General features: G+C 44.7%; 1 protein-coding gene and 1 long non-coding RNA gene across 15 annotated transcripts in view; one reads left to right on the top strand and one right to left on the bottom strand.

Moving 5' to 3' along the window:
• The window catches only part of LOC140710952 (tubulin beta-8 chain-like), a 79,095-nt gene extending 66,467 nt beyond the window's left edge, over positions 1 to 12,628 (bottom strand). For 2 of the 14 annotated variants that reach the window (XM_073013949.1, XM_073013937.1), the window contains exon 1: positions 9,355 to 12,628. The gene's annotated coding sequence lies outside the window, so the exon portion shown is untranslated. The remainder of the gene's footprint in view (positions 1 to 9,354) is intronic. The other 12 variants (XM_073013948.1, XM_073013950.1, XM_073013941.1 and 9 more) reach the window with 11 other exon arrangements.
• On the top strand, positions 1,991 to 2,428 carry LOC140710953 (uncharacterized). Its single transcript, XR_012092120.1, has 2 exons — positions 1,991 to 2,086; positions 2,334 to 2,428. It is a non-coding gene; the product is annotated as an uncharacterized lncRNA (long non-coding RNA).
• Positions 12,629 to 21,553: the final 8,925 nt, after the last annotated feature.

Genomic DNA, 21,553 nt, shown 5'->3' with positions numbered 1-21,553 from the left:
CCTTCCAGCCCTAGGAAGCAGCATACAATTCTGTAGCCAAGAGATGTTAGAATGCTGCTGGAGGATTCCAGGATCTCACAGGCTAGATTTCAGAGTTCTGAACTTTAGACTTTTCAAGGACATGTGCCCATCTGGGGTTCAGGCATAATAGGCTATATTTACTGATGGTGACTGTGTGCATGCCACCATAACATGTTATACCATTAACTCACTTAAGGGACTCCATGAGGCAGGTACTACTATCTTGACTTTACAGAGGACACTGATCACAGGCAAGTAACTTCCCCATGGTCACACAGATGGAAATAGCAGAGCAGCTGGAATGTGAACCCAGAGTCTGTGTGCTTAACCACAGTGCAATCCTGCATAACTACAGAACAAGCTTATATATGTGAGCTCTGATGACAAGGCAAGCTGACTGGGTTTAGATCCTGGCTCCTCGACTCTGGGCAGTGTGGTCTTGACCTGGCTGTGCTTCAGTTTCCTCCTCTGTAAAATGAGCATAATAACAGTGTCTTCTAGGTTTGGAGCTGTCCCCAGGTTTAGCCTCTCTGTGTTTTTCTGTCCCCTTCACACTCTGGCCACCATCCAGTCCTGCTCATAATGAGCTCCTCCCATTCCACACCAAGGCTCTGGTAAATTAATGTCTGTGCAGGGTATGAATGACTGACAGTAACTAACTCAATTTCCTAGCAGCCTAATCCAGAAGGATGCCTTACTAAAAATAATATTCTAATTTGGGATAAATTTTCATTGTAATTAATTCCTGGGGACAGGCTGGTGAAAAAATTTCCTGGGGACAGTCTAATGTAAAAAATCCATTTCCTTTACAGGATTACAAGAAAATAAGAACTATCACTATCTCTAAAAGACAATGTTCACTTGCAGTGTTTATGAGGTTAAATGTCTGATGCAGGATAAAAGACTTTCATTTGGCTGCTTGACTTTCTGGGTTTTTGGATTTTCCTGTTTTTGGTCATCACTTTCTCTCTCCTCCTCAGCATGTCTGTGCTTGTTCCCTAACCCCACACCTGTGCTCACACCAGGCCTTCTGCCTGGTAGTCCAACCCACAAACCCTTTTTCATTTTTTTTCTAGACAATTAAGTTGAGCTCATGGTGACTTTTAATATGCCAGTCAATATTAATAAAACACAAGTCAAAGACAAATGCAAACATTTTACGTCAAAATCAGTGAGAAAAAAATGGACAAATTCTTTTTTTTTTTTTTTGCAAAATACATTAGCCAGTATTAGTAGTCAAATGGCTAATCACAGACAAAAAAATCTATTTTGTAAGAAACTTGGAATGTCAGAAATAATTCTGGCATTACAAACAGCTGTGTAGAGGATCACCAAGATGAGTTTATAAACACATACACATGAGAGAAACCAGGCAAAACATTGAACAACAGACTAACAATACGATCAAATACAAAACTGGGAAGGAGGGAAGAGGTATTTTTCTACAAGTCAGGGAAGTATATCACCAGAACAAAATTAGAAAACTCAGTAATTATTGTACTGGATTAATACAAAATTCCAAAGCTTTAAAGTTCAAAGAAAAAAAAAAAAGGCCAATAGCTGCTTTTCATCAGGACCAGCTGTACACTTTACATATTTGTTTCAAAAAGAAGCCTATTAACAACAGTGATTGTTTAATGCTACAAGTTTACAGCAAAGACAAAACTGAAATAGCAAATTCATAAGGCTTTAGAATTATCCCATGTCTCATGCAATGCCTACAAACTGCTCCCAGTTGGATATACAAGTATAATTCACTTATATATATATATAATATATATATATATGAGTGTGTGTTTGTGTGTGTATAGAGAGAGAAAGAGAGAGAAATTTCATACACAGATACATTGAAGGCTGAGTAGGAATGAGTGGTTTTAGCATTTGCCTTATTGAGAGAATATGTTTGTCATCATTCCCTTGAGTCCTTTCTTCAGGTCACCAAGGGAAAAGATACCTTCATTACAGTTCGACAGCATACTGAGAGCAACACACCACCACAGCGGTTAATTTTGGAAAGGCTGCGTTAATATCCACCAGTGACTGACATTTTACAGAAGACAGACTGGTAAGACTATAGAAAAGCCTGAAAAAGTTATGGTCAAAATACGGTTTTCAACTGTAATTCACAAATAAAAGTCCTAATCAGTAAAACCACTGACACCAATAGAAAGAGTAATTGCAAATTCGATTCTAGCAGTGATTTCGACCTAGCTTGCTTTTCTCATAGTGTTTTTTGCGGGATGAGTAGGTGGGAAATGAGTAGTTTAGTATACTGGAAGGCTGACAGAGCACTTTGTTTTCTTTCTAATAAGATGTTCTGTTCCTCTGCGTGGTGGACCTAGTGGCCTCTTGTCAGTGAAGAGTGCTCCTTCCTCAGCTGCAGCTTTTACCATCTATGCTCTCATGAGTTATTTTTGTAAAAGTGTATTTTTGAACGTTTCAACATTCAATCCTATACATAGTGGTTCTCTACTCTTCCTAGAAGTGGACAGCAGCAGTGAATGCTTTATGACTGCCATTGCTGAAGGTCTTCTCTCTGAATCTGGATGAATCATAACTTTGAACAACTCTGTAAATTCTTGGGAAAGCACTTGTGGTATCCGAGGTAATCTATTCTCTCTGATTCCATGGCACTGGTCTCCATTCCTGCGAAGAGCACAGACCAGCAGCACAGACAACTGTGAGGGCAAGTGCAAGATATCTGCCTTTGGTAGATGGTATAATTCACCTGTAAAACTTCATTTGCAAAAAGAAAAGAAAAGAAAAGACCATCAGTCTCTTCAACTTGTGGGTTAGGGATCCTGGTTACATGCCTACAATCACGAATTATGCCCAGTCATCTTGATCTCCTTCAGAGGCAGCACTGGGGATTGAGGTTTGAGACATGGAAATACTACAAGGTTCCTTAGCCATAAGAATCAAAGACATTGAATGAATATACCTCAAGCCCCAGCCAACATGCAGAAGGAGATCCTTCAACTCTCCTTCTTTAAAGTAACTCATGATTCGGTAATTTTCACTTATAGCATCAACTAACCTTCCACCATCACGATATCCATTCTGTGGAAGCATACGAGCATCTGCCCAAGCAGACGAGTGTCAAACTACCCACACACACCAAGATTTGGGGGTAGAGAACCTAAGATCAGTTAAGGTCAACTTCCAACAGCTAAACCAAAAGAGAAAGAACCCATCCCCCCACACTGGAGTGGCAAAGGATCAAAGGCTACTCTCCCTACAACACTCCCCATTCCACCACTCCTCAGATGTAAAGGGAGAGTGCCTTGGAGTGGCCATGGCTAAGCACAGGCCATCCCTTCATCTGCATAGAATGTCAATTCCTCTCAGTTTTTAATTAGCCACAGACCAAATCTTCATCCAGATAAGGGGTAGCCAATAGGGACCCCAAAAACTGTACTTAAAACCCAGAAAACTTTGTAACCAGGTCCTTGAGCCATTTGCTCAAGCCAACACCCACCCGGTGAGTGCTTTCTCGCTTTAATAGATTTCTACTTTTGCTGCTTCCTCCTGTGTTTTGTTCCTTTGTTACTTTCTGCATTTTGTTCAATTCTTTGTTCAAAATGTCAAGAATCTGGACAACTCACACTCACCACCTTCCTTCTGGGAACAGAAGTGCAGGAAGATGCGGATGCATGTGATTGGTGCTTAAACTCACACAGTGCCCCCCACCACGGGAGAAAAACACACAGTTTCAGTCTGACAATTAGGTCCAAAGATAAATAGGAAAACAAGAAGTTTGCCTTTAATCTACTCCCTCTACATCTAATCTTTGGAGGTCAAGGCTGTGAAGAGACCTGAAGACATTGTGTTCTCTCCTACTGGAGCCCCATCATTCTTTGTTTACTGTCTGATATTTAAAAGGAAAACAAACCTCTGAGAGAGGAGGAAGTCAGAGGCAGATAGAGAGGGAGGGTTTTGGGAGAGAAAAAACACCCACAGGACCGCACCAGCACTTCCCCTGTAAGTAGCAGGAAGAAATGTGGTTAAGAACTTCCTTATGCCAGGATGTTGTTCAGAAGGGATTTTTTCAACTTAGATGCAGGCACAATAAATCAACCCAAATGTCCTAAACTTGACCCAGCTTATTAGAATGTCATACACATGACATTAGCATTGTTGTTTTAGCACTCCCCTACCCCCGTCTCCCAAGTTTTTGCTTAGGCACTCATGGGTAATAACCAACATGGAGTCACTGTGGCCAACCCCAGGCATGCACAGATGCAGCACCTTTAGTGGGGAACTTACCCCTCCTATTTGGGCAGAACCCACAGAAGACTTCCTTTTTCTTGCCCCATAAAAGACCCATAACTCGGATGGGTGAGGTGGCTTATGCCTGTAATCCCAGCACTTTGAGAGGTAGAGGCAGGCAGATCACCTGAGGTCAGGAATTGAAAACCAGCCTGGCCAACAACATGGTGAAACCCCATCTCTACAAAAATACAAAATATTAGCTGGGCATATGGTGGGTGCCTGTAATCCTGGCTACTCAGGAGGCTGAGTCACTAGGCCCAGGCCCAGGTCTCTCGGCCCAGGTCACTAGGAAACAGGGCTGCCGGATGAGACACTAAGCCCGTCCACCGGAAAGGAAATCTGGCTGGGCAGTGGAGGGAAATTCACACAGCCCAAGGACAGCAACAGCATGAACAAAACAAGAAATACCTGACTGGAAAGCCATAGCCTGGCTAGCAAATTCGAAACAGAGCCACGGTCCTAGCAGCACACATCACTGCAACACAGAGCTTCAGTCAGTGTGCGCACACTTTAAGTAGAAATGTAAAATGTCCATGTTTTTGGAACAAGCGGGCTATTTTTGTGTGTGTGTGTGTGTGTATCTGTGTGTGTGTGTGTATGTGTGTGGGTGTGTGTGTGTGTGTGTGTGTATCTGTGTGTGTGGGTGTATGTGTGTGTATCTGTGTGTGTGTGTGTGTGTATCTGTGTGTGTGTATGTGTGTGTATGTGTGTGTGTGTGTGTGTGTGTGTGTGTGTGTGTATCTGTGTGTGTGTGTATGTGTGTGTATCTGTGTGTGTGTGTGTGTGTATCTGTGTGTGTGTATGTGTGTGTATGTGTGTGGGTGTGTGTGTGTGTGTGTGTGTGTGATGTCAAAGAAAACAGCTGAGAGGAAACTGTTGGCAAGGAAATAGAAACAGGCGCCCTTACACATTGACAGTGAGATAACGGTATGGCCCTAACGGAAGGGAATCCGGCAACATCCATCAATATTTAAAATGTGCAGAACCCTGGATACCACAATTCCATTTCTAGCAATGCATCCTATGAACATATTCACGCAAATATGCAAGAATTATGTACAACTCAGCATTGATTAATCCAAACGGTTGGAACAACCTAAATACCTACCAGTGGGGAACTGGTGGAGAAACGTGTTTATCTTATGCCAACATCTGTGTTTTTAAAAACAAGACACATAGGCTGGGCATGGTGGCTCATGCATGTAATCCCAGCACTTTGAGAGGCTGAGGCAGGTGGATCACGAGGCCAAGACATCCAAACCATCCTGGCCAACATGGTGAAACCTCGTCTATACTGAAAATACAAAAATTATCTGGGCATGGTGGAGCACATCTGTAGTCCCAGCTACACAGGAGGTTGAGGCAGGAGAATCGCTTGAACCCGGGAAGCAGAGGTTGAAGTGAGCCGAGATCACGCCAGCCTAGTGATAGAGCAAGACTCTGCCTTGGAAAAACAAACAAACAAAAACTGGCAACAGTGGTCACAGGGCAGTGATGGGAGTAGGACTGCCTTTCACCTTCCAGTACGTTTTGAATGTCACTCATATTACATATTCAAAATATATGACTACAGCAAATATTTTCAAAGTAACTATGAAAAACTGGGAAAATAATATCTAACACACAGAACTGCTGTATAATTAAAGGATGAAAAACAGGCACTATCAGAGTTCAAAGGAAGCAAGATTAATTCTAGCTTGGATGTCAGAGCGGGGATCGTGTAAAGGAAGTGAGTATTTCAAGTCCTGAAGGATGGAGAAGATTTAAAGAGGCAGAAGTGTGGCGATGATGTCCCAGATGGAGATAAGAACATAGGCAAAGACGATATCCCAGATGGAGATAAGAATATAGGCGAAGACGATGGCCCAGATGGAGATAAGAACATAGGCGAAGACGATATCCCAGATGGAGATAAGAACATAGGCGAAGACCATGACCCAGATGGAGATAAGAACATAGGAAAAGACGATGAAGAGATGAGAAGGTATAAATTCTAAGTGCAGCTCTCAGGCTGGGCTTCAGAACAGGGCTTAGGCAACAAGCTGGAGTGCAAGGCTGATGGCGGGAATGGAAACACTGAAACTCAAACTTGCATATCACGCCCTGATCATGAGCCTTGAATGCCAAGCCACGGAACCCGTCCTTGATCTTAACAATGAAAAATCACTGGGCCAGGTGTGGCAGCTCATGCCTGTAATCCAGTGCTTTGAGAGGCTGAGGCGAGAGGACTGCTTGAGGCCAGGAGTTTGAAACCACTCTGGACAACACGGCAAGACTCTGTCCTTACAAAAAATTTAAAAATTAGCTAGGCAGGATAGCACACCCGTAGTCCCAGCTACTCAGGAGGCTGAGGCGGGAGGATCACCTGAGCCCAGGAATTTAGGGTTACAGTGAGCTGTCATGGCACGCCTGCATTCCAGCCTGAGCAACAGAGCAAGGGCAAGTCTCAAAAATCAAATCAAATGAAATAAAATCACTACAAGTTTGTATAGACATAAAGTATAAAATCATACCATATATGATTTAATCCAGCTATATAATATAAATTAGAAGGGGAAAAGAGAAATTAGGAAGCTATTATAAGAAAACAAGACTCAACTAAGACATGAGCAAAGGCCCTCGGCTCACAGCGCTATCTTTATATAAAGGAATGAACTACCACATTTATTTTCATGGCATCACCAATTCAGATACAGGCTACAGTATTCTGGAACCATCTCTGTATCAGTCAAATCAGATGGCCATAATACCGTAGGCAAATACCATCAAAAAACCATAGGCTGTGTGGTTTAAACATTAGTTTATTTCTCACAGCTCGGGAGGCTGGAAGTCCAAGATCAAAGTGTCGGCCAACTCAGTTCCAGGACAGGGACCTCTTCCTGGCTTGCAGACAGCCATCTTTCTTCTTGTTTCCTCACACCAGGACAGTGCGAGCTCTCTGCTTTCGCTTTTTATTTTTGAGAAACTGTCTCACTCTGTCACCAGGCTGGAGTGCAGTGGCACAATCTCAGCTCACTGCAACCTCCGACTCCCTGGTTCGAGCAACTCTCCTGCCTCAGCCTCCCGAGTAGCTGGGATTACAGGCACATGCCACCACACCCAACTAATTTTTGTATTTTTAGTAGAAACAGGATTTCAGGATGGTCTCAATCTCCTGACCTCGTGATCTGCCCACCTCGGACTCCCAACGTGCTGAGATTACAGGTGTGAGCCACCACACCCGGCCTGGTTTCTCTTCTTCTAAGGGCACCAATCCTGTCAGACCAGGGCCCACGCTCATGACCTCATCTAACCCTAATCACCTCCCAAAGGTCCTACCCCCTAATACCATCACACAGGCAGTTAGAGCTCCAGTACAAGAATCTGGGGGAGACATAAACATTCAGTTTATAACAATGTCTTTTCAATCCTGTTGAAAAAAACAACCAAATGAGTAGGCGACAAAGTACCTTATATGTAAACAAGTCAGGACTTTTCATATTTCTGCTAACACATTTAGGTCAATTTAAAATGTCTGATAGCAAGAGTCAGAAGCAGAGATAAATGAAAGTTAGTTACTCTGCATTTTAGGCCCACATTGAGCTGTCTTCCAATGACATTGTGGCACAAAGAACACTGCTTTCTATTCCTGGTTTTCCCTGTATTTCCCTGTATTTTTCTGTATTTTAACTGGAAAATTTCGCTGTATTTCCATTTATCTCTAAAATCACTTGGTTGACTTAGCAGGCCTCCAAGGTCCCTTCCATTCACAAATTCCACAAATAACTTCCTACCAACAGAGGCTACACAAATAAACTACACTGACGAAGGGGAAAGCTAACACTAGCAAACAATGAGATACACACAAGGTAAGACGTATAGAGAACTGGATCAACCACAAACTGGTGGACGATGAGCCGGCGGTGCATAAAAACACATTCCCTAACGATGGACAGAGAGGCAATGGCGCCGAGGTAGTATTGTTGAAGATTTCCTCTTTTAAATCTTCAAGATAAATGGCCCCATTGTTTATATTCATTCTGATTCAATGTGAATGTGAAAACTTCCTCCAAGGGACACAGACATCTAAAATCTTCCCAATGTATCCAATTTGTCACTTGATATTTTTACTGACAAGAAAAATGAGGGACTGAATATACAAACAGACCTTGCCTGATCATATGTAGAAAGACAGAACTCAGATCACAACCTGTAGCTGCCCACCCAGGAAACCAATCCCCTATCTACAGTCAACAGCCAGGAGGCCAGCCAGGCTAGCACATCAGACAGGAAGCCAGACAGCTCTCTCTCCACAACCCAGAGACTAAACCACAACTCTGTCCCAGGTGACCAGGACTTGACTCAAAACTGACAGCCACCCTAATTTTGGCCCAGTGTTTCCAGTTAGGATCATTCAGAGAAAGCCAAATATGCCCCTAACCAATCACATAGGACACCCCACTTCTGCACAGCCGCCTCCAGCCCCCACAACAGCCTCCACTGGGAGCCGTTCTTTCCATCCTGAAGCTTCCCCACTCCTCATCCACCACTCACTTGCATGTCAGTCTCTGCCACACGCAAGTGACGGTGCCGACTCTCTTGCCACAGCAGCTCTGAGAAAGTCGCCACTGCCTGTCTCATGTGGACGGCTTTCCTTCATTTTCCTCAAAGAATAAGTCTTAAATGAGGGGCTTCTCTATATGGTCAAGCTACACAATTCAGAAGCCCAGCATGGCAGATTCCAAGCCTGGAAAGACCATACACCCCTCAGGTCCTCTTTCCACAAAACACAGCTTCCTTGAGTTCTTCAGTCACTCCGACCAACCAGGGAAGGAACCACGTGTTATGGAAAGATCAAGGGCCTTGAAGTCAAACTTCTGAGTTCATCCAGTACTTCATCTTTCAACTTAAGAAATTACATGGTCTTGGCCAGGCTAGTGGCTCGCATCTGTAATCCCAGCACTTGGGGAGGCTGAGTTGGGTGGATCACCCAAAGTTGAGAGTTCAAGGCCAGCGTAACCAACACGGAAAAACCCCATCCCTACTCAAAATACAAAATCAGCCCGGCGTGGTGGCGCATACCTGTCATCCCAGCTACTCGGGAGGCTGAGGCAGGAGAATCACTTGAACCTGGGAAGCAGAGGTTGTGGTGAGCCGAGATCGCATCATTGCACTCCAGCCTGGGCAAGAAGAGCAAAACTGTCTCAAAAACAAAACGAAACAAAACAAATGATGTGACCTTGAACAATTTTCTTAACTTCTCTAAGCCTCTATCTTCATCTTCAATAACATAATTTTACCTCCAAGATTGCATTAAATGGAATCCCACATGTAAACCAGCTGACAAATATTAGGGGCCCTACAGCTGTGCGCTGCTACTGCCGCCCCATTTTACCCCAAGGGAGAAGCGCAAGATGTCCAGAAAAAGCCTGTTGATCCCTGCACCTCAGCATCCTGTGTTCACACAAGGCGCAGTGGCATCCAGACTTACCGGGGTCACCCAAATACAAGACATGGTTTGATTTTTCAACTTAGGTACACATGGCTTCTAACGTTCACCATATGTGATCCATAATTTAGAAGAGATTTTCCTACACTACCCTGTGGTTCTATTTTAGTAGACTTAGATGTGCCATAATAGCTCACTCTCTTAAGCCCTCTTCAGTATCAAAAACAAAACTTCAATCTGTAACACAGTTATCAGCAGTGAAAGTGGAAAAGGCACCTATGAGTCAAAATGACCCTCTGCCCCGCCCTGCCCCACCCTACAAAAAGCTGTTCAGGAGGATTTGGGCTGCTTATGAGAACGCTGTCTGTATTCCCAGGGACAGACAAATGCCTACCCTGGTTAGAAGCTGCGCTGCTCAGCCTCCAGGGTAGAAAGCGCCCCAAACCCTCTACCCAAGGAGAAGAGAAGCAAATGGGGTGGCTAGGTTCCAGGATGTGAACTGTTTAGTGTGGTTTCTGCAGTCCAGGTCACCGCCATGGGTGAAGCTCTTCCTTCCTTCTTTTCCACCCAAGTGGCCAAGGTCCTACGGCTGCTGTAGGGCCTCTTCCCTATGAGTCAGCCCAGGCATTCCCCTTCCCTTTCCTTCTGTTTTTTTGAGACAAAGTCTCGCTCTGTCACCCAAGCTGTAGTGCAGTGGCATAATCTTAGCTCACTGCCACCTCTGCATCCCGGGTTCAAGCAATTCTCCTGCCTCAGCCTCCCAAGTACCTGGGATTACAGGCACCCGCCAAAACGCCCAGCTAATTTTCATATTTTCAGTAGAGACATAGTTTCAACTTGTTGGCCAGGCTGCTCTCGAACTCCCGACCTCAGGTGATCCACCTGTCTCGGCCTCCCAAAGTGCTGGGATTACAGGCATGAGCCACTGCGTCTGGCCGAGTCAGCCCAGCCACCCTGACTTTTTGTTCTGGTAAAATTACTCTCTTCTACATCTACCTTCCAAGTAGCTAAATCAGAGATCTGGCCCTTGGGGCAGGCTTGAAGAATCCCTGTTTTTGGTCCTCAAGAGGTCCTACCAGGGTGTGCGACAATTCCAAGACTTCTGTTCCTAAAGAGGAAAGAAACCTCACATACACGGCTCTCGCAGAGCTCAGGCAAGGCTTGGGAGGGCCCTAAGGTTTGGGTGTGCCATCTGTGATAACAGCTAAGAGATCTGAAGCCAGCTGTCTGGGTTCAAACCTCAATTCCAACAGCACTGGCTGTGTGATGTTAGACGACGTCCCCAGGCTCGCTGTGGTTCAGTTTCCTCACTGTAAAAGGGCCACAATAAGAGAGTTGCTCTAAAAGTTAAGTCAATTGGTGTGTATAGGGTATTCAGAATAATGCTTGGCACATGGGGGAGTTCAATAGACACGTACTGAACAGAGTAACTTAGCAATTACTAAATATACTCATGCAGGCCAGGCGCGGTGGCTCACGCCTGTTATTCCAAAACTTTGGGAGGCTGAGGCGAGAGGGTCACTTGAGCCCAGGAGTTTGAGACTAGCATGGGCAACACAGCAATATTCCATCTCTAAAACTGTGTGTAACATACATGTATACACACACTCAAATGTTCACAGTGTATTTATAGTATACAAAATAGCCGGAAAACAGACTTAACTATTCACAATGGTTACTTCTAGAGAAGGGGAAATGCAAAGTTCAGCTTTTTACCCCACACATATATTCTTGTATCATCTGAAATATTTAAGCAAATTGTATGTATAAATTTGCCCCGAAACACATAGCAGAACAATGTAGTTTTCACTCAAAAATCTTCAAATCATGATGGAATTGTCCTGTGAAAGTAAAGTTATAGAGATGAAAAGCCTCCCTCCAGCCTAAATGCTCTTTCATATGACCTATATTACACAAACCAATGCAGACACCCCAATCCTTTCCCCACTGTCATAAGAATTTTTCAGTGAACTGCGTTCCCCTTTACAAACTAGATGATAGTTACAGTTACCAGGCAAGAACGTGGATCCAGTTCTGCTTTTTCAAAGGCCAATGTTTCTCCCATAATAGCAATGCATTCTTCAACCGGTCAACTGCCCCCAACACCTGAGCTCTCTGTTGTACACAACTCAACGAGGCCTGGGAGAAAACAGGTGCAAATTTCACTTAGTAACAACACATCCCGCCTGATTCCTCTGCTGGGCTAGTTCTCAAGTCGTCTTTTTCTAAGCTTTCATTCGGCTCTACCACACGTACCTAGGCTGGGTAAAACACTTGACCAGGTTTTTTTTTTCGAGACGGAGTTTCACTGGGTCGCCCACGCCGGAGTGCAGTGACGCCATCTCGGCTCAGAAGCCAGCGCCCGGGTCCATGCAGCCCCTTCCGCGGCAGACGCGGGGAGCCGGGGAGCAGAGGGGACTGGCCCCTACCGGCAGGGCGACCGGGACCCCTGCGCGGGCCCACGCGATATCGTAGCAGGCGCGAAGCCCCCGGTGCCACCCGAGGCCGAGACAAAGCCCAGGCGCAAGGACCCCGGATCCCGACCTCGGACCCTGCGGAACCCAGCTGGGAGCCGCCACGCCCGGGGCAGAGACCCCCGCCAGGTCCGGAGACCTAGTTGCCCGTTCTCACCTCAGGCTGCCGCCTCGGAGCGCTCGCTCCTCGCCGCGGCGCCTGGGCCTACTGGAGCGCATCTGAGCAGCCGACAGAGCCGAGGCAGCCTCAACCACGGAGCCCCGGGGCGGGGCCGCTGCCGCCGCTTCAGCCCGTGTTCCACGCTCAGAATCCGGCTGGGATCAAGGAGCTGCAGCTGTCGCGGGGCTGCGGCCGGAACACACACCATGCAGGTGCACAGGGCCCCGCCTGCCGCCCGCCGCCTCGCCCCCAGCGGAGTCGGGCGCCAGGGCCCGCCCCCCGGCCAATGGGGAGCGAGCCGCGCGGAGAGGGCGGGACCTAGGGGAACAAATGGAGGCTGGGCGGGGCGGTGCTGGGATTGGGCGTACAGGTTTCCGCGGGAGGACCGGTCCCAAGAGCTGGCCTGATCCTGGCCTCCTAGAAGACCCAGCTCTACGTCCACCTGCAGTCTGCTCTACAGGACGTGTTCATCTCAAGCCCAGAACTCAGGCTTTTAGGGCAGAGTGCGAGAGACAGGCTTGCTTTACAAAAAGTGAAACTGAGGTCCAAGGAATAGGATTGCCTGCTGCCCGAAGTCACGTATTCCCATTCACTCGTTCACTTTGTGATTCAGCAAACATTTGGAAGCACGTATGGTGGGCTTTAGGAGTGAAGTAGGGCCGGGCGCGGTGGCTCGCGCCTGTAATCCCAGTACTTTGTGGGGCCGAGGCAGGTGGATCACTTGAGGCCAGGAGTTCGAAACCAGCCTGGCCAACAAGATGAAACCCCATCTCTGCTAAAAATACAAAAACAGCCGATCGTGGTGGCGCGTACTTGTGGTCCCAGGTACTGGGACCTGCGTAAAACAGGACCTGCACCCTGAAGGCACTCTCAGGGATACTGCTGGGATGGGTGGATGCACAGTTAAGGTCTTCATGGTGGCTGAGGCTGACCTCATCCCCATCGCTCTTCCCACACACACCTGAACACTCATCACTCCCACGCTCACACCCACCACTGAAAGCCTGGCCCCTAATCTGATTTGCCTAACAAGCTCCCCAGATGAACAACACAGGCTTCCCTCCCTCTCCCCTGCTAGGGCCCCACCGTGTTCTGGGATGTACTCAGGGATCAGGAGAACAAAACCTCAGGGAGTGAAAGGACATTCCAGGGTGCAGGCCTCTGCATCCCCCTCCATGCCCTCACCCCTGCCTGACACACCCTCACCCCTGTACCTGGCCAGCTCCTACCAACCCTTAAATTCTCACCAAGTTCAGTGGTGGCAGCCACACCCTAAAGTGGCTGACCCCCCAATAACCTATGCCCTTGTATAGTCTTCCTGACCTTGGGTACGAGCAAACCGGTGACTGGCTTCTAACCCATAGAGCCTGGCAAAAGCAATGGGATGTCACTGTCACAGTGCATCACCTTCGCACACTTGAGAGAAAGGTTCGGCCTGCAGGCGCTGCCGGAGGGAGATGATGTGCTGAGAAAAGACCTTTGGAGGGGCCCCGTAGGCAAGGAAGCAAAAAGCTGGGCCCTTGCCAAGCGGGTCCGAGGAAATGAATTCTGCCAGCAACCTCAGCGGACCTGGAAATGGATTCTGCCCTGGTGGAGACTCAGATGAGGATGCAGCCCAGCTGCTTAGCGTGAGATCCCAAACACAGGATCCGCTAAAATGTGCTCAACTCCTAGGTTGCCAAAATTGGCTTAAAGGTGTGTGTTGTTTTAAGCTTCTCAGTTGTTAGTTATTGCCTGTGAAAGTGTTAAAATATGAGACAATAACTTAGGTCCCTTTCTCATCACACACATTCTTCTTTCTGGCATTCATCACAATTATAGTTATTGATTGAAAATCTCCCTCTTGACTGAGTGCAGTGGCTCAGGAGTTCCAGACCAGCCTGGCCAACATGGTGAAACCCCATTTCTACTAAAAATACAAAAATTAGCTAGACGTGGTGGTGCAATCCTGTAATCCCAGCTACTCTGAAGGCTGAGGCAGGAGAATTGCTTGAATCTAGAAGGCAGAGGTTGCAGCGAGCCGAGATGACACCATTGCACTCCAGCCTGAGTGACAAGAACAAAACTCCGTCTCAAAAAAAAAAAAAAAAAAAAAATTGTCTCTTGCCACTAGCATGAAGGTCCCATGAGAAGAAAAATGGGAACTCTTGCTCATAACAGTGCCCCAAATGCCCAGCACGGTGTAGTTCTAGGGCAGTGGGTCGATGGTGGAAGCTTCTGGTTGAAGGGCCCAGCTGGCCCTCCCAGCTGCCTTCTCCCTGGTGAGGTTCCATTATAGAGAACAGAATAGTTTCTTGCCTTTCCAGAGTCCCTCTTACTGGGGATTGGCCAAGTGACATTGTCCTGCCCCAGGACATATAAGTGGAAGTTAGCTGAAAGGTTTCTAGCCATGGTGTGCTGGGGCGATTTGAACCAGGACATGAGAGCTGACCATCCATTGTTCGGTAATTCCGCAAGTTGGTTGTTCAACACATTCAGTACTTCAAATATTAAATAATATAAACTCGCAAATTAAAAAATGCATTAAACCAGATGCAGTGGCCCACGTCTAACACATTGGAAGCCTGAGGCAGGAAGATCACTTGAGCCCAGGAGTTCAAGACCAGCTTAGGCACAAAAGGAAGACCCTGTCTCCACAAAAAATTTTAAAATTAGCTAGGCATGGTGGTGTGTGTATCCAATCCTAGCCACTCAGGAGGCTGAGGTGGGAGGATCGCTTGAGCCATCTGTTCAAGGCTCCAATGAGCTATGATAGTGCCACTGCACTCCAGCCTGGGTGACAGAGCCAGACCCTATCTCAGAAATAAGCATATTTCATATATCAATAAATTTATAATAAATGTATATTTATATATACATTTATGTATTACAATTATATATTTAGACGTAAATATATATTTCTTGTTTTATTTATTTATTTATTTTGAGATGGAGTTTAACCCTTGTCACCCAGGCTGGAGTGCAATGACGCAATCTGGGCTCACCACACCCTCCACCTTCCGGGTTCAAGTGATTTTCCTGCCTCAGTCTCCTGAGTAGCTGCGATTACAGGCACCCACCACCATGCCTGGCTAATTTTTGTATCTTTAGTAGAGATAGAGTTTCTCCATGTTGGTCAGGCTAGTCTCGAACTGCTGACCTCAAGTGATCTGCCCACCTCGGACTCCCAAATTGCTGGGATTACAGGTGTAAGCCACTGTGCCCAGCCTATATGTTATATTTATATATTATAATTATGTATATTAATTTTATATACTTATATATAAATATAAATATAAAAACTTTCCTTGCCTTCTCTTGTTTCTACCTACAGTCAGTCCCATGACTTCAAATACTATCTACATGTAATAATTTTAAATGTATATTTTATATATATATATATTTTTTTTTTTTGAGACGGAGTCTCGCCCTGTAGTCAGGCTGGAGTGCAATGATGCAGTCTCAGATCACTGCAACCTCTGACTCCTGGGTTCAAGCGATTCTCCTGCCTCAGCTTCCCAAGTAGCTGGGCTTACAGGCTCCCAGCACCACGTCCAACTGATTTTTGTATTTTTAGTAGAGACAGGGTTTTGCCATGATGGCTAGGTGGGTTTCGAACTCCTGACTTTAATTTGTCTCCCGCCTCGGCCTCGTAAGGTGCTGGGAATACAGTGCTGGTCAAAATATTGTTCTGTTTCCAAGCACTTTACATGACAGGAAAGCGGAGAATAAGTCATCTGACACTCTACTGTTAAAAAAAAATCTTTGTGCCTCTCTTCTTTTCATCTTTCCTAAGTGTACATATTACCAAAATGTCTTTAGGTTGAGGTCCCCACGTGAAAACTTTACAGGGTGTTGAGTTCTCAACCACCCTCCTGTATTTTCCTAGTCCTGGTATTTTAGAACTGTCTGGGGATGACCCAGGATACCCACAGTGGCCATGTCTTTTGGAGGGTCTAGTGAGTATCAGCCCCGGGGTCATCTCATCGCCAAGGACAGCCTGAGGTAGGGGGTAGAGTCTCTCAGGGGAGTAGCTGGATGCTCTTGGCCTTAGAGGAATCTTCTGGTATAGTTTCATCTAAAATGGTGACCCCTTGGGGTTATTAAACTTTTAGGACATTAAAATGAATGGACAATACAACGTAATGTGATTAAAGCTAGGTCATTAAAACTGTTCCTCCAGCCGGAGTTTTTATTCCTCGGAGACACATTGATGGTCTGCCAATGGGATGGTGATATTGAGAGGAAAAGGCAGAAATGGTTTCTGCTCTCTAGATTGTCTCAGACTTGTGTAGAGAGAAAATCTGTCCCAAAGGACAAGGAAAACCCACCCCAGAGAGGATGTGCAACAACCTGAACATTAAAATGCACTGAAGGCGCACAGGAGGACAAAGAGCAGTGCCAGTGCCTCCTAGGTGGTCACTGAGTACTTTACTGAACAGGATGGGTGTCCCAAGGGATAGAATGGCCTGCCGTGACACTTAGAAAGGTGTTGGAGTCTGCACTGCCTCTCCCTGAATTTGTTACCTTGAAAAGGCTTCTCCACTTATTTGAGTTTCAGTTTTTCATTGACTGTAAGATACATTTTATCTGTACAGGTTGAAAGATAAACATACTATTTCCAAAGGGGCAAAGTAAAATGATGTATTTTATTTGCTAAAAATTCGTATTTATTTATTGCCCAGAGTGAGTGTAGTATTAAAGGTCTGTTCTTTTCAAAGGTAATTTCAAATGGAATTGTAGGACTTAGCTTTGTCAATGCTACCGCTGAAATAAAAGTGTGATAGATAAATTGGTGATTTACAAAGATTCACCAAAATGTCAGTTTCCCTCTTGTAGCATGGTGAAGAATTTATGACAGTGGACACATCTGTATCCTCTTATCTGGATACCTGAGGGTTTTTTTTTTTTTTTTTTTTTTTTTTTTGAGACACTGTCTTGCTCTGTAGCCCGACTAGAGTGCAGTGGCGCCATGTCTGCTTACTGCAACCTCCGCCTCCCGGGTTCAAGTGATTCTCCTGTGTCAGCCTCCTGAGTAACTGGGATTATAGGCAGCCACCACCACACCCAGCTAATTTTTGTGTTTTTAGTAAACATGGGGTATTAGGCCTGGCACAGTGGCTCAGGCCTGTAATCCCAGCACTTTGGGAGGCCAAGGTGGGCGGATCATGAGGTCAGGAGTTCCACAGCAGCCTGACCAACATGATGAAAACCTGTCTCTATTAAAAATACAAAAAAATTAGCTGAGCCTGGTGGCAGGCACCTGTAATCCCAGCTACTCGGGAGGCTGAGGCAAGAGAATTGCTTGAACCCGGGAGGTGGAGGTTGCAGTGAGCCAAGATGTTGCCACTGCACCCCAGCCCAAGCGACAATGTGAGACTCCGTCTCAAAAAACAAACAAACAAACAAACAACAAAACGACAGGGTTTTGATATGTTGGTCCGGCTGGTCTCAAACTCCTGACCGCAGGTGATCGCCCTCCTCAACCTCCCAAGCTGCTGGGATGACAGGCGTGAGCCACCATGCCCTGCCCACTCTATTTTCTTTTTATTCCCTAAATTTTAATATGTTTGAGTTTGTCTGTTCCTTTATTACTGTTTTCTTACATAAAAGAAATTCTGCCTAATCCTTCGGAAAAAGAAAAAATCTTCCTGTGACTTCTGAAAGTGTTCTGGTTTTATCTTTCACATTTGAATATATAATAAGTTGATTATGGTTCATGGAATAGAGAAGAATACAATGCATTTTCCCAAGTAGATGCCAGCCTGGTTTGTCTCATATTTTAAAATGCATGTGATTTCTTTTTCTATTCTACAGTGCCTACTCTATCATTCCTCAACTTTCCATATAAATGCTGGGTCATTAACACTTTTTTTTCCCTTTGATCTGCTTGCTCATCTCTCTGCTAATACTGTGCTGTCCTGAATATTTTCGTTTGAAAATCTTAGAAGTATGTTAGACAAGCCATCCCTCTTTTTTTAGATGACTAAAAATCATTAGACATTTGTCATTTTTACTACGTAAGAAAAAGTAGTTTTTCTTGCCCAAAAACAACCTGAGTTGGGAATTTCTGTGATTTCACAGGAATAGCATCTGGAAGTCGTGATATAAATGTCATTTTAAAAAACATGTGTCGCATTTCCTCTTATTCCTTTCTACCTTGATATTGTGCAATAGAAATTTTTAAAATTGTGACATTAGTATTACCAAATATCAATTATTGGTTTTATTTACTACTCAGTTAAATCTAATGAGCCTACTCTGTCTTGGTGTAATCACATGGCATCGGCTCAACTCCTCAGTTAACAAGTGACAGCATTTGTAAAATATTGTCTACCAGGGAAACTCATTGAACACTTAGTGTTCAGACTGTGTTTTGGTGTCTGGTTCCCTAAGCACCACTGCAGTGATACAAAATAATAGACCTTCAGCAGAAAAAGTTTTGGCAAATATAAGCCATTTAGATGCAATGAGTCATGCTTATTACTTGGGTTGGTGGAATCCCTTTCAAAATGTAAGTTACTAATACAAACAAAGATGGAACTTTGTGAGCAGGCGTTTTTAAGAATAAGTAGTCTCAGGACTGATAATATTAACTCTCTTATGCACATCAGGTAGGACTTTATTATGACAGATACTAGAAATGTACAAAGTGAAGTTAAATGGTAACTCCTAGCAGCACATCTTACGCCCTGGATTCTCTAATAAGATGGGAGTTTCTACTTTGCTGTTGCCTTTCTGAATAGTTCAATTCTAGCATTCGTAGCGCTGTGTGGGAGGGAGTATGTGTGAACAGAGTAAGAGTTGTGACAATCAAGTCACAGAATAAATGCTTGAAATATTAGAATCATGTAAACAGCTTATGGATTGAGTATAGATTCCCAGTGCTGTCAGTCCCACCCATCCTTCTATCCACATGTGTGGGATGTTCTAGGACCCCGTGGCTTTTGAGGATGTGGCTGTGAACTTTACCCAGGAGGAATGGGCTTTGCTAGATTCTTCTCAGAAGTTTCTCTGCAGAGAAGTGATGCAGGAAACCTGCAGGAACCTGGCTTCTGTAGGTGAGAATGACAACACATTTCACTTAATTACAGAACTATTTCCCTATCATCAGTGCTATTTGTGATTTGGAATGTGGCAAGGGAATGATTTGGTGAAGAAATCAGGCATGGGCACTGTGTACAATGAACATGAAATCTAGTTATGTTTCTATAGTTTGTAAAAATTTATGATAATTTTGTGGGTCTGTATTTTAGGAAACAAATGGAAAGGCCAGAATATTGAAGATCACTTTGAAAAATCTGGGAAAGAGATAAGATAATTTGCACTGAGAAGAGGAAATAAAGTCCTCTGAAGGAATCTTAGCTAGTCATGAACTTAAAAACAAGCGATCAAAACAAATAAGAGTCACTTGAAATTTATTTCTTTTTAGAAAAATTTCACCCAAAATGTAACGTGCTTCAGTGTAGCAGTCAGTGTTTGGAAAACAGTTTACTTGAAAATAGTACTACAAAATTGTGTACATGAATGTTACTAATTTGGTCATAGCCATGCAGGTGGTAGCTGTGTTTTCAGTAGTAACCCATTTACTTTCCAATAATTCAGTCATGGCAAAAAAAAAAAAAAAAAAAAAGCATTTTCCTTGGTATTGGTAGCAGTGTAAGTCAAAGACCTATTAATAAGTAGAAAGTTATTAAACCAACCAATAATAATGTGCTTGTCTTTTTTTTTTTTTTTTTTTTTACAGAATTCATATGATACAGAGACTGTGTGAAAGCAAAGACGGTAGTCAGTATGGACAGTTGTCAGCCAAATTCCAAAGCTTGATCTGAATGAGAACATTTCTCCTGCATTAAAACAATGTGAATGAAGTATTTGTGGAAAAGTCTTTGTACGTCATTCCCTCCTTAACAGGCACATCTTAGCTCACTCAGGATACAAACCATATGGAGAGAAGCAACATAAATGTGAACAGTGTGGGAAACTCTTCGTTTCTGTTCCAGGTGTTAGAAGACACATGATAATGCACAGTGGAAATCCAGTTATAAATGTACGATATGTGGGAAAGCTTTTTATGTTCTCAATTCAATTGAAAGACATCAGAGAACTCACACAGGAGAAAAACCCTATAAATGTAAACAATGAGGTAAAGCGTTCACTGTTTCCGGTTCTTGTCTAATACATGAACAAACTCACACTAGAGAGAAACCCTACGAATGTAAGGAATGTAGAAAAACATTCAGATTTTCTTGTTCCTTTAAGATGCATGAAAGGACTCACACGGGAGAAAGACCCTATAAATGTACCAAATGTGATAAAGCCTTCAGCTGTTCCACTTCCCTTGGTTACTATGGAGGCATTCATACTGGAGAGAGACCCTATGAATGTAAACAATATGGCAAAGCCTTTAGTCATTTGAGTTCCCTTTGTAACCATAGAAGTACTCATACTGGAGAGAAACCCTATGAATGTAAACAATGTGACCAAGCCTTCAGTCGCCTCAGTTCCCTTCACCTCCATGAAAGAATTCATACTGACGAAAAACTCTATGAATGTAAGAGATGCGGTAAAGCCTACATTCGTTCCAGTCAGTTTACTTGCCATGAAAGACGTCATGATATAGAGGCTGGGTGTAGTGACTCAGCCTATAATCCCAGCACATTGGGAGGCCAAGGAGTGTGTATTGCTTGAGCCCAGGAGTTTATAACCAGCCTGGATTAAAACAATGTGAAACAACCTGGGCATCATGGTGAAACCCCGTCTCCACAAAAAATAAAACAATGCCAGGCGCGGTGGCTCACGCCAGCTACTCGGGAGGCTGAGGCAGGAGAAGGGCGTGAACCCAGGAGGCGGAGCTTGCAGTGAGCCGAGATCGCACCACTGCACGCCAGCCTGGGCGACACAGCGAGACTCCGTCTCAAAACAAATAAATAAATAAATAAATTGGCTGTTCATGGTGGCACATTTCAGTGGTCTTAGTTCTTTTTCAAGGACATAAAAAGCAATGGGGGGTTGGGGGAAAGCCCTGTGCATGAGGATCACGAGGTCAGGAGATCGAAACCATCCTGGCCAACATGGTGAAACCTCGTCTCTACTAAAAATACAAAAATTAGCTGGGTGTGGTAGCATATGGTTGTAATCCCAGCTACTCAGGAGGCTGAGGCAGTAGAATCACTTGAACCCAGGAGGCGGAGGTTTCAGTGACCCGAGATTCTGCCA

Source organism: Chlorocebus sabaeus, unplaced genomic scaffold (assembly GCF_047675955.1).
Source record: "Chlorocebus sabaeus isolate Y175 unplaced genomic scaffold, mChlSab1.0.hap1 unalloc_scaffold_109, whole genome shotgun sequence".
NCBI lineage: Eukaryota > Metazoa > Chordata > Mammalia > Primates > Cercopithecidae > Chlorocebus > Chlorocebus sabaeus.
The sequence above is the reverse complement of the archived record's forward strand: the minus strand, read 5'-3'. Positions and strand labels throughout refer to the sequence as shown.